This window comes from Papio anubis, chromosome 6 (assembly GCF_008728515.1).
Source record: "Papio anubis isolate 15944 chromosome 6, Panubis1.0, whole genome shotgun sequence".
Classification (NCBI taxonomy): domain Eukaryota; kingdom Metazoa; phylum Chordata; class Mammalia; order Primates; family Cercopithecidae; genus Papio; species Papio anubis.
The window spans coordinates 68,777,210-68,789,977 of record NC_044981.1 but is presented as its reverse complement, the minus strand read 5'-3'; the positions used below and the strand labels follow the sequence as shown (position 1 = coordinate 68,789,977).

Here is a 12,768-nt window from a genome sequence, read left to right as displayed (position 1 = left end):
TATAATTCTATTTTGGCTTTAATCTCTTGAATTTTACACTGAAAGAAAACTTAACACAATAAAAATAATACATCATAACCTCATTCTGCTTCCTAACATAGGAAAGATTTTCATATCACACAATGGCCTGATCCAGAGATAGATACATAGATTGAGACGAGAATAGGGTTGAGATAATTCTTAAAGATTTCTGTATTTATTTAACTTCCTAATTAGAGTTGCTTAAGAGTCCCGATCTCTGAGTGCGAGTATACAGCCCTGTACATACACATACGATACCCACCCAGAGTCCAGAACAATCTTCCAGCTGAGCACCAGGCACAAGAGGGTTTGCTTTCTGACAGTGATTGCTTTTCCCAACTTCAATCTAAATATAAATAAAAGAATGTGGAAAGATATAAAATGTGACTTCCTCATCATGTTCTCCCACTTTTATATTAAGAGAAGACTCAAATCAATCTGTATTATTTAATTATGTCAATACTTCATTATTGAACTATGTTAATAAAATGTATATCTGGAAAACTAGACACAAAAAAAATAGCTTCAGAAAATTAAATACCAGGGTGAAAATTAGCACATATACCTCCACATTGATTTTCAAGGATGATGCAAATTTTCACTGCTCAGACTTTCTTTTAATGCATACACGAAATTATCTGTGAATCAGTTTTCTTTGAGTTTACCTAGCAATGAGCTTGTTCATTCTCAAGTTCTATTATCTGTGATGCCAAACATTCAAGTAAAGACCAAATAATTCATCTGGATTTCCAGGGGTTACTCTCTGCTCTCTTCAGTCTTCTATCTGCCATATTTTTACCTTTCATTTCCTCTTCTGAAACTCAGACAAAACACTACAGGGCAGTGATTCTCAATGTCTGTTCCAAACTATCAGTCAGCATCACCTGACTAAAGTGTCTGATAGTCAACAAGAAGACTTGCAGCCTTTCAAGCATATCACTTTGACCACCATCTAAGACAGGCGTAATTAGAGAAAGGCTACATGCAGTCAGACCCATCAGGAGGAAGTGATAATTGTCTAGGCAAGAATTGGGGCTGTGGTAATAGGGATGAAAACAATGAAAAATATTTAGGAGTTAAAAATGGCAGGACTTATGATGTGCTGAATATTATGGAGTAGAATAGGGAGAGTGAAGCAGTTTTGTTTTTGTGACTAAGGGCAGGGTTTAGAGCCTCGGCTATATGACTTGTCAGCTACCTGACCTTAAGCAAGTTATTTTCCTCACTAAGCCTCAAGTTCTTCATCAGAAATAATGTTAGCATCCTAGGATTGTATGAGGGTTAAATGAGATCATATATGATGGAGATTAGCACAGAGCTTGGCACACAGCAAGAGGTCAATACATCCTGGCAGGTTTAAGATTGCTCTAGATGTCTAGCCTAAATGGGAAAAAAAGGAATAAAAAAGGAAGGAAGGAAGGAAGGAAGGAAGGAAGGAAGGAAGGAAGGAAGGAAGGAAGGAAGGAAGGAAGGAAGGAGGAGAGTGGGAGGAAAACAGAGGATTGGTGTGAACAAGTTTTTGGAAATTAAATTTCAGATTATTCATTATTTAAAAGTCATCTTTATTTTTCCATGTTCTTTTTTCAAAAATTGTTATTGATGCATAATAGATGTACATATGATGATATAATACATTAATATAATATGTAAAGATCAAATCAGGATAATTAAGATAGCCATCATCTTAAATATCTGTCTTTTCTGTACGCTAGACACATTCAAAGTATTCCCCTCTATGTTTTGAAATGTACAATAGAGTTTTGTAAACTATAGTCATCCTACTGATCTATCAAACACTAATTATTTCTTCTAACTATACATTTCTACCAATTAATCGGCCTATCTTTGTCCCCCACCCCCACCCCCACTCACCTCCACTTTACCCTTCCCAGGCTCTGGTAATAAGCAATCTACTCTTTATCTTCATGAGATCCATTTTTTCAACTCCTATGTACGTGTGAAAATGTGGTATTTGTCTTTCTGTTATTGGCTTGTTTCACTTAACATAATACCTCCAATTCCATCCATGTTGCTGTGAATGACAGAATTTCATTCTTTCTTATGGCTAAATATATTTCATTGTGTGTGTGTGTGTGTGTGTATTATTTATCCATTTATAGAAATTTATATATAGAATGTATATATTCTTTATTTATCCATTTATAGAAATTTAGGTTGATTCCTTATCTTGGCTACTGTGATAGTGCTGCAATAAACATTGGAGTGCAGATATCTCTTCAATATATTGATTCCTTTCTTTTGGATATATACTCAGCAGTGAAAATGCTAGGCCATATGGTATATCTTCTTTTAGTTTTTTGAGAAACCACTACACTGTTTTTAATAGTGGCTGAACTAATTTACCTTCCCACCAACAGTGGACATGGGTTCCCTTTTCTGCACATCCTTACCTGCATCCATTATTCCCTATTTGATAAAAGCCATTTAACTGCAAATGATATCTCACTGCAGATTTGATTTGTATTTTTCTAACGATTAGTGATGTTGAGCACTTTTCATATACCTGTTAGCCATTTTTATGTCTTCTTTTGAGAAATGTCTATTCAGGTCTTTTGCCCTGCTTTTAATTGGTTTGTTTTTTGTGATGTGATGGTTTGGTTTTCTTGTTTTTGCTTTTGAGTTGTTTGAGGTCCTTATAGATTCTATTTATAAATTCCTTGTCATCTGGATAGTTTGTAAATATTTTCTCCAATTCTGGAAATTATCTTTTCACTTTGCTGACAGTTTCCTTTGCTATGCAGAAGCTTTCTAACTTGATGTAATCCTAATTATCTATTTTCAGTTTTTATCTATTGTCAGTTTTGTTGTCAGAACCTTTGAGGTTTTACACACAAAAAAAATCTTTGCTCAAACCAATGTCCTGTAGCATTACCTCAATGTTTTCCTCTAGTAGTTTCATAGTTTCAGGTCTAAGATTTAAGTCTTTAATCTGTTGTGACTTGTTTTTTACTTATGGTGAGATAGGAGTCTAGTTTCATTCTTCTGCATATGGTTATTTACCTTTTCCCAGCACTATTTATTGAAGAAACAATCCTTTCCCATTTTATGTTCTTAGTGCCTTTGTCAAAAATGAGTTCACTGTAGGTATGTGGATTTATATATGGGTTCTCGCTTCTATTCAACTGGTCTATGTGTCTGTTGTTATGCCAATACGATGCCAATTCTGTGAAGAATGTCATTAGTATTTTGATAGAGATTGTACTGATTCTGTAAATAGCCTTGGGTAGTATTCTTATTTCAATAATATTAGTTTTTTCAATCCATGAGCATAAAATATATTTTCCTTTCTTGTGTCCTACTCAATTTCTTTCATGAGTGGTTATACATTTTCTCGTATAAATCTTTCACTTTTTTTGGTTGATTCTTAGCTGTTTTATATCCTTTGCAGCTACTATAAGTGAGATAGATTTCTTGATTTCCTTTTCAGATTCTTCACTATTGACATATATAAATACTACTGATATTTTGGTCAATTTTGTATCTGGTAACTTTACTGAATTTGCTTATTAGTTCTAACAGCTTTTTGATGAATAGTTTAGGTTTTCTTAGTATAAGATCATGTTGTCTGTGAACAAGCCTACTTTGACTTCTTTCTTTCCAATTTGGATACTCTTTCTTTCTCTTGTCTAATTGCTCTGGCCAGAGCTTCCAGTATTACACTGAATAACAGTGATGAAAGTAAGCATCCTTGTTGTTTCAGATCTTAAAGGAAAGACTTTCAATTTTTCCCCATTAGATACAATCTTTGCTGTTGGTTGGTCATATATGGTCTTTATTATTTTGAGGTATATTCTTTCTATGCCTAGCTTATGAGGGTTTTCATCATAAAGGGAAGGTAAATTTTATTAAATGCTTTTTCATATCTGCACCTATTGAACTGATCATATGTTTTTTGTTCTTGCTGCTGTTAATGTAATGTTTTATGGGTTTTTTTTATTTGTTTATGTTGCAATATCCTTGTATCCCTGAGATGAATCCCATGTAATCATGGTAAATTATCTTTTAAATGTGCTGTTGAATTTGGTTTGCCAGTATTTTGTTGAGGATTTTTGCATCTGTGTTCATCAGGGATATTGGCCTGTAGTTTTCTCTTTTAGTTGCGTATTTGTCTGGTTTTGGTACCAAGGCAATCCTGACCTCATAGAATGAGTTTGGAAGTATTCCCTCCACTTCAATTTTTTTTGAAGTTTGAGTAGAATTGGTATTAGTTCTTTAAATTTTTGGTAAAATTCAGCAGTGAGGCCATCAGTTTCTGGACTTTCCTTTGATGTAAGACTTTATTACAGCTTCAATCTTATTATGCATTAATTTGTTGAGATTTTCCTTTTCTTCATGGTTCAATCTTGGTAGGTTGTATGGATCCGGGAATTTATCCATTTCTTCTAGGGTTTCTAATTTGTTGGCATAGAGTTGCTCATCATAGTCTCTAATGATTCTGTTTATTTCTGTGGTCTCAGTTGCTATGTTTCCCTTTTCATTTCTGATTTTATTTATTTGGACCTTCTCTCTTTTTTTCTTAATCTAGCTAAAATTTTGTGTCACTTTTGTTTAGCTTTTCAAAAATCAATTTTTGCTTCTGTTAGTCTTATATTGTTTTCTAGTCTCAATTTTTAAATTAATGTTTCATTTTTATTATACTTTTCCTTCTACTAATTTTATGTTTGGTTTGTTCTTGCTTTTCTACTTCTTTGAGACGTATGCTTGAGTTTTTATATGAAGCCTTTCTACTGTTTTAATGTAGTTACTTATTGCTATAAACTTACCTCAGTACTGCTTTTGCTATATCCTATATATTTAGGTATGTTATAATTCAATTTTCATTTGTTTCAATAAATTTTTAAATTTTCTCCTTACTTTCTTCATTGACTCATTTGATTATTCAGGAACATGTGTTTAATTTCCATGTTTTTATGTAGTTTCTGAGGTTCCTCTTGTTATTCATTTTTAGTTTTATTCCAGTGTGGTCAAAGAAGGTATTTGATATTATTTGTCTGTTTTTGAATTTATTGGGACTTCTTTAGTGGACTAAGATATAGTCTATTCTAGAGAATGTTTCATGTGCTGATGAAAAGAATGTGTTGGGTGAAAAGTTCGGCAAATATAAGTTAGGCCTGTTTGCTCTATTGTGTAGTTTAACTCCAAAGTTTCTTCATCAATTTTCTGTCTAGATTATCTGTCCATTATTGAGAGTGAGGTGATGAGGTCCCTGATATTATTGTATTGCCATCTATCTCTCCCTTTACATCTATTCATGTTTGCTTTAAATACTTGGGAGCTCTAGTGGTGGGTGCATAGATATTTTGTAATCGTTACATCCACTTCCTGAATTGACCCCTTTATCATTATATAGTAACCTTTTCTCTTTTTGTACTTTTTGAGTTACAGTCTATTTTATCCCAGTATAATTACTCCTGCTCTTGTTTGGTTTCCAGTTGCATGTAATATCATTTTTCATCCCTTCACTTTAAGGCTATTTGTGTTTCTATAGGAGAAATGGGTTTCTTGTAGGTATCATATTGTTGGGTCATATTTCTTTATTCATTCTGTCTTTATTCTCCTACGCCTTTTAATTGGAGAATTGAGTCCATTCACATTCAGTGTTATTACCAATATTAAGGACTTACTACTGCCATTTTGTTGCTTCTTTCTGGTTGTTTTGCAACTCCTGTATTTTTATATTCCTTTGTTTCTATTTTCTTTTGTGGTTCTCTGCTCTTGTGGCTTGATGTGTTGCTTGCTTGTTATTTTTAGTGGATCCATTATAGGATTTTGCATTGTGGTTACCATGGGGCTTACAAAGAACATCTTATCAATATAACAAGTTATTTTAAAGAAGTGATAACTTATCTTAGATCACAAAGAAAAGACAAGAAACAAAAAGTAAAAAACAAAACAAAACAAAAAAAAACTCTGTACTTTAACTCCATCCTCCCCATATTCTAACTTTTTGTTGTCTCAATTTATATATTTTTATATTGCCTATCTCTTAACAGGTTGCTGTAGCTGTTATTGTTTTTGATAGATTTGTCTTTTGGGCTTCATATTAAAGTTATGAGTTAACTGCATACCACAATTACAGTATTAGATTATTCTGGGCTTGTCCCTGTATTTAATTTTATCATTGGGTTTTATACCTTTAAATGTTTGCTTGTTTTGCACATTTAATGCTTTTCTCCCCTTTGGATTGCATAATTCTCTTTAGCATTTCTTGTCAGATGAATCTGGTGGTAGTGAATTCTGTTTTTGTTTGTCTGGGAAGAACTTTATCTCTCTTTCACATTTGAAGAATAGTCTTGCTGGACACAGTATTCTTGGATGGCAGTTTCTTACTTTCAGCACTGAAAATGCTGTTCCATGCCCTCCTGACCTGTATAGTTGGGTTTTTGTTTTTGTTTTGTTTTGTATTGTTTTGTTTTGTTTTTTTGAGACATCTGTTACCAGATGAATTGGAGCTCCTTTATTTATGTGGTATTTGCTTCCTTTTTCTTTCTGCTTTTAGGATCCTTTCTTTGACTTGACCTTTGACAGTTTGATTATTATATGCCTTAAGGTAGTCTTATTTGAGTCAAATCTCTTTGGTGTTCTCTGCCCTTCTATCTGTACCCGGATATTTAGATCTTTCTCAATTTTGGAATGTTTTCTGTTATTATTTATATGAAAAAGTTTTGCTGTTGCTGAAACTCCTTTTTGAACATCAACATTTCTTAAATTTGATCCTTTTAAGTAATTTTCTGTATCTCATATATAATCTTCATTATTTTATTCCTCTGTATTTTAGAATAGCCTGTCTTCAAGCTCACTAATTATTCTGCTTGATCATTTTTGTTGTAGAAATCCTATAATAAACTTTTCAGCTCAGTAAATGTATTTCTAAGTTCCAAGATTTGTTTTTCTAAATTATTTTAATCTCTTTATTAAATTTCTCTAAGTTTCTGACTTGATTTCTTTCTGTGGTATCTTGGAGATCACTGAGTTTCCTTAAAAGTGTCATTTTCAATTCCTGATCAGAGAACTCACATATCACTATCTTATTAGGGTGAGTCATTTCTTTTTGTCCATTTGAGGAGTCATAGTTCCCTGTTTGCTGTTGTTTCTTGTGGATGTATTTCTATGTCTTTGCATTAAAGAATTATTTATGCCAGTCTTCTATGTCTGGCTCATATTGGTTATTACTGAATATGCTTAGAGTTTTTTTGTAATTTACCTATCAAATATCATTTTTTCTGGTAAGTTGCTGTCTTTCTTCAGCACTAGATGGCACCTTAAGTCCAGGTTTCCCTCAGCTCTAGTAAATGATAAGAGCATTGCCCATCTCAGATGAGGGAGATACTAAAAGAGTTATTTTGGCAGTGTGGGAAAGCTGGTTAGGGGCTCTTGCCCAAGACATACGTGGGAACAAACTTCCTGACCAGTGCTGAGTTACAGAGCAGAGTTTTCTGGGCTGGGGATTGTTGTCCCGCCTTCATTTGTCTCTGCCTAAAGGAATATCTCTTCCTTCAGGCTTTCTTGATGGTTCCTGTGGGTTGAGATAGGAATAGGCTGCCTGCCAGGGAACGCAGGATGTTAGGAAAAATGGTTGTTCACCATGACCTCACTTTTTCTAGTGTAGAGACCATGAGTTGGGAAGAAATTTTCTGCATTTTTGGAGCCAATCAGATTTGGAGGAGGAGCATCACAGAATGGAAGTCCTATTCTCTTACCACCTGCTTGGAGTTTTTTCACTTCTCTGTGCCTTGGGAACTGTCTCCTTATATATGAGTTCTGGGATATTACTGTTCATAAATCTTGGTGCTATATATTTAGTTTTGGTTTTCTGTGGTGGGAGTGAGCCAACTTGCTTCTATGACACCATTTTGGAACCGGAAGTCTCTATTTCCATATTCTTCTGAAAGGATTGTTATATTTCCTACAGATGATCTCTTTCTATGAATTGCCATGTACCTCAAAGGATACTCCTTCTTTTTCCCACCCACATACTAACACACACATCCATTTCTTGAGCAAAGTACTTCTCATTCTATAAGAACCAGCTCTCAGCTTTCTCCTCTGCTTCTCTGTGTCACCATCTCTGCCTCCTTATGCAGAATGGAACACAACCTCCCTTGTGCCGCAAGTATGTCTAGTACTACTTGAAACATACCCCCTCTTGCATGAATGTATTTACATGTCCATTTCTCCCAGAGTGAGCTCCTTGAGGAACCATGTTATCAATCTCTCTATCCCCATTACCGACTTTAGTACTTAGCACAAAGCAAGTGCTCCACAACTTTATTTCTCTACAAAAGTTTGCCCCATATATTAATGCAAGATATCTGAATGTCAGGCAAGAGTAATTGTATCCTCTTCAATCACTTATGATTTAGTAAGATTTACTAAGTCCTAGATATTATGACAGAGACTACGGAAGAAAACACATGTTCTCTGCCTTCAGGGAACTGAGAAAACAACTGAAGAGCTAAGAAATAAATACGTGGAAGGTTAAGTAACAGTAACACACAACAAGAAAAGTTCAGAATAATACTAAAGCCATATCATAAGGCATAAGGTTATGCCCAAAAAGTTAGTCACTGACACTAAGAACTACAAAAGTTCAGAAGATGACAAAATTACTCTCATCTGCCACAATTAGGCATGACTTTTCAGTAATGATAGGTTTGACATTATCCTAAAGAGTTTACAAGATTTGGATATGTAGAAAGGATTTACAGAGAGAAGATACTCCTAGTGAATAGGTAGTATCAGCCAAAGCAGGACAGCAATGAAAGGTGGGAAAATGCAAACCAGTTTCTGGGGATTGTTAAAACAAAAAATCTGGTTAGAAGGAGTAAAGCATTCAAGTATGTAGAGGAAGAGATGATAACCACATAGCTTAAAACCAGTCTTTGGGGTGCAGTGAGTACTGGCAAGTCCAGAGGCTAAGGATAGAATGCTGAAAATGGTTTAGTTAGACTGAATTGCCAGTGTTGAGCTTGGAAAAAAGAAGAGCAGCAAGACAGATATCAATTTTCATTTATAGAGCTTGGTTTGTGTCAAGTATTATGCTTTATATACATTATTTTTTAGTTATCACAATTTTATAAGATGGCCCTAACAACCCTATTTTATTTTCCCAAGCTAGTAAATAACAGTTTTAGGATTTGAGTCCAGGGTATCTAATTTGAGTCCAGAGTCCAAAAATCTGTTCTGGATCAGGTGTGTGCTGCTTCCAAGGTATGGTATAAGAAGAGGCTGTAGAGATGGGCAGGAGGGGACAGATACATAGGAAAGATGGAATAAAGAACTTGGTGACTCATTGAATGTGAGGGAGAGAAAGTTAAAATTAATTTCAAGTCTTCATGTCTAAGGGATGAGAAAATGATTATATTAATATAAGGAAGGAAAGCAAAGGAATAGGTTCGGGGAGAAGTGAAAAGATCAGTCCAACATTAAATGAGTTTCAGATGGTGGCAGGATGTTTGAGTGGAAATGTCTGGTGGTTGGAGATTTTGAGAATGAGCGCTAGTTGTATTTTCCTCAGCTAGAATGGATATTGCAACACTGGCACCACAATGGAAGAAGAAAATGCCGACGGAAATCTAACTTCGACCTACGATCTCAAGATCCCTTCCTTCCCAAATTTTCTCCAAGTTTGCTTAAAAATATGAATCATTTTTTAAACGTACATGATTCTGAGGAGCTCATTCATTGTGGTTCAACAGAGCAGACTTTTTTTTTTTTTTAACCAACCAAGACTTTCCTGCCATCTGATGCCAATTTGGGCTAAAATACCTTTTTCCCCTAGCAACTTAAAGTGTGAGAACATATGCTTTCCTCTGCCTGCACCCTGTCCACAGTACATCCTGTAAAATTCCATCCTTCAGCAGTTAACTTATAGCTTTAGAATGATACAAGTCTTAAAATAAAAGTTTGAGGGCTCAAGGAAAACAGTGAGTTCCTAATGTAAATATATCATGAAGCCAAACATTTCAGAAAATATTCAAGTTCCATAATTTTGCCTTTCTTAAAAGAGTCTTTGGAGAGCTATTGCTTGTTCTTTTCCATTAAAAATATGAAGTTTATGCAGTGATCATTTCCCCTAAGATTGCAGATGTAGGCAAGCTGTACTTGGCCCTCCAAGAAAGATACACAAAGCTTAACCTTTCATTATACTCTGAAAAAATGAACTGTTTCCTAAGCAGGCTCTGTACTGTTGGGATAAATTGTAACACCAAATTTAATGTATGCCTTACTCTGGAAAAAAATAAGAAATTTTGAAATCTCAATAGATGTTTATTTCTAATATAAGTATGATCCAAAATAGATAACATGGCACTATTCAGTAGCTAAAAGTTAGATGACAAAATGAACCAAGTCATTTCTAAATGTATTCCATAACTTCAGAAAAAAAGTCTGATGAATAGAATGTGTATGAATATCTCATATTCTCTTAAAACTTGTAATAATGAAGGCAATACGGAGAATGAAAAATGTAATTTTAGTGCTGGTGGATTCAATTAGGAAAAATAATGTTTTCTGGATCCATAAATTACAGAGGTATACTAGGTATCTTTGTAGAGAAACAGAAGAAGAATATTCTTTTATTAACAGCAACACTCTGAGTATAGCTTACAGGAAAAAGAGAAGAGAAAAATAACAGAAAACAGAATCAGCAATGGAAGTTCATTTTAGCAGCGTGATTGACACAATGTTACTTATTCCAAGAGGTGATTGATAATATGAAATGGGTTTCTCTTCTGTAGGAATTTGGCATTGTTTGTTCACTCCCTCTTCCATTTCTGAGTGTAAAATATGTGTGATGATAAAAGTCCAAGGGGATGCTTGTGTGAGCAGGCTGTACCAGTTCCTCTTCCAAAGAATTGCATCTGTGCAACCCTGGCCAGGCTTTGAAAATCCTAGAATATACTAAGTTGCTTTTCCAAAGGATAGTGATATTCTGTAACTAAAATCCCAGAATTTGGTTTGTTAAAGAAATACTAAGTTTAAAATCAACGATGTATATAGATGATTCAGGTTTATTTGTTTGTTTTTAGGGTTTTATGAATTTTTATGAAAAGTGACCCTAAATCATGTATGCAGAACAATTAGAAGGTTGGAAAACATCAAAATGTCTGGCAATGGAAGAATGATCAGGCAAATTATGTTATGTCATCTTGAGGAAATATTAGTGATTAAAAATAACTATGAAAACTAAAATGAAAATTAAAACTGTTATGATATATTATTACTGATAACACAATATTGGTTATAAATATGGAAAATATTATTTTGCACAAAGGCTAAAAGGAAAAATATCATGTGAAAACTACATTTGGATGATTGTATAATAGATTTTTTAAATTTATACTAATTTTAATATTGTTTTACATATTTCAAAATAATTTCTGAATATCTATTGTATTATATTATGCTTATATGTCTAACACAAAAATAGAAATTTTAAAATGAATCTATAGTTTATCTTGATTAAAGAGGCAGAAAAACAAAACATTTTCCTGGATTTGAATCCTGGCTCTACCAATGTATTAATAGTGTAACCTCCGGAAAGTTATGCAACCCTTCTGTGCCTCAATTCTCTGCTCCATAAAATGAAAATATTAAAAGAATGAACATGATCATTGATAAGATTAAATGAGGAAACTCATAAAAAGCATTAGTAGAGTGGTTGGCATACAGGACATTTCACTAAACAGCAGCTATTATTTCTAATATAATAGAGTTGAGTCACGTTCACTCAACTCTGTAAGCAGGAGCTATCACATAATCCCCATAGAGCTGAACACAAGCACAAACTGTGTGCCAAGAATTCTGCTAGGAACCTTACAAAAACTATATATCATACATTATATGTAACACTTTAGATGGTCCATATTACAGCATCTCAGCCTTAACAAAAATTCTAAGACTTAGGAATCATTAGCCCCATCCTACATGAGAAAAGGGAGGCTCGAAAAGCTGAAATAACTTCCTCAACATCGCAGAGTTACTACAAGGCAAGAACAAGGCTAGTTGACACATAGATCAAGCTCTCAACTGCTGGCCACACTGCTTTCAATAAGTGAGAAATAAGATACACTTAGCTCATATTTCAGCCCAGTACAAGCCTCATCAGTCTGGTGACACTCAATAAAACAGGGTTCCAGTTACTCCTTCAGTAATCTCTGAGGATGAAGCCCTGCTGTGAAATCCTTCTGCTGTCTTTTCAGTAGGAATACTGGCCCTCCTCATCTCAGCTACCTGCAGCAAAGTCTATTGGGCTACCCTAAATTTGAGAAATGAGGATGAAGACAGTGAAGTCATTTCAAACTTAAGGGAAAATAATTTCCCATTAGAAAAGTATACAAAGAAAAGTCTTTTCTACGAATAAGTCATTTTAACTATTTAACATTGTTAAATAACTTTCTTCTTTACTGTTGGAACTCTTGTAAGTCTTTAATGTACTACTGTGAACTCTGGATCTTCGAGAGAAGGGTTTAACATGCAATACTTCCAAGGTTATTTTTCTCCCTAGAAACTTTTGTTCTGTGAGCCTCAATTAACACCTCTGGAATGAGTATTCCTGGGATCCCATCGTGGAGATGCTGATATAGTGGAAAAAGCCCCTGCCAGGCATCAGGAGAATGTAGTTTGGGTCCTGGCCCTCCACACATTGAGTGGGATCTTAGGCAACTGTTATGGACTATGGTTTCCTTCCATAAAACAAAGAAATGAGGTCTAATATCCTATTGT

At 34.4% G+C, this 12,768-nt stretch overlaps 1 long non-coding RNA gene across 2 annotated transcripts in view; it reads right to left on the bottom strand.

Annotated features, from left to right (window-relative positions):
* Nucleotides 1-12,768, bottom strand: part of LOC103883795 — a 100,867-nt gene that overhangs the window by 81,979 nt on the left and 6,120 nt on the right. For both annotated transcript variants that reach the window (XR_001901905.3, XR_001901903.3), the window contains exon 3: nucleotides 284-367. This is a non-coding gene — a long non-coding RNA (uncharacterized LOC103883795). The remainder of the gene's footprint in view (nucleotides 1-283; nucleotides 368-12,768) is intronic.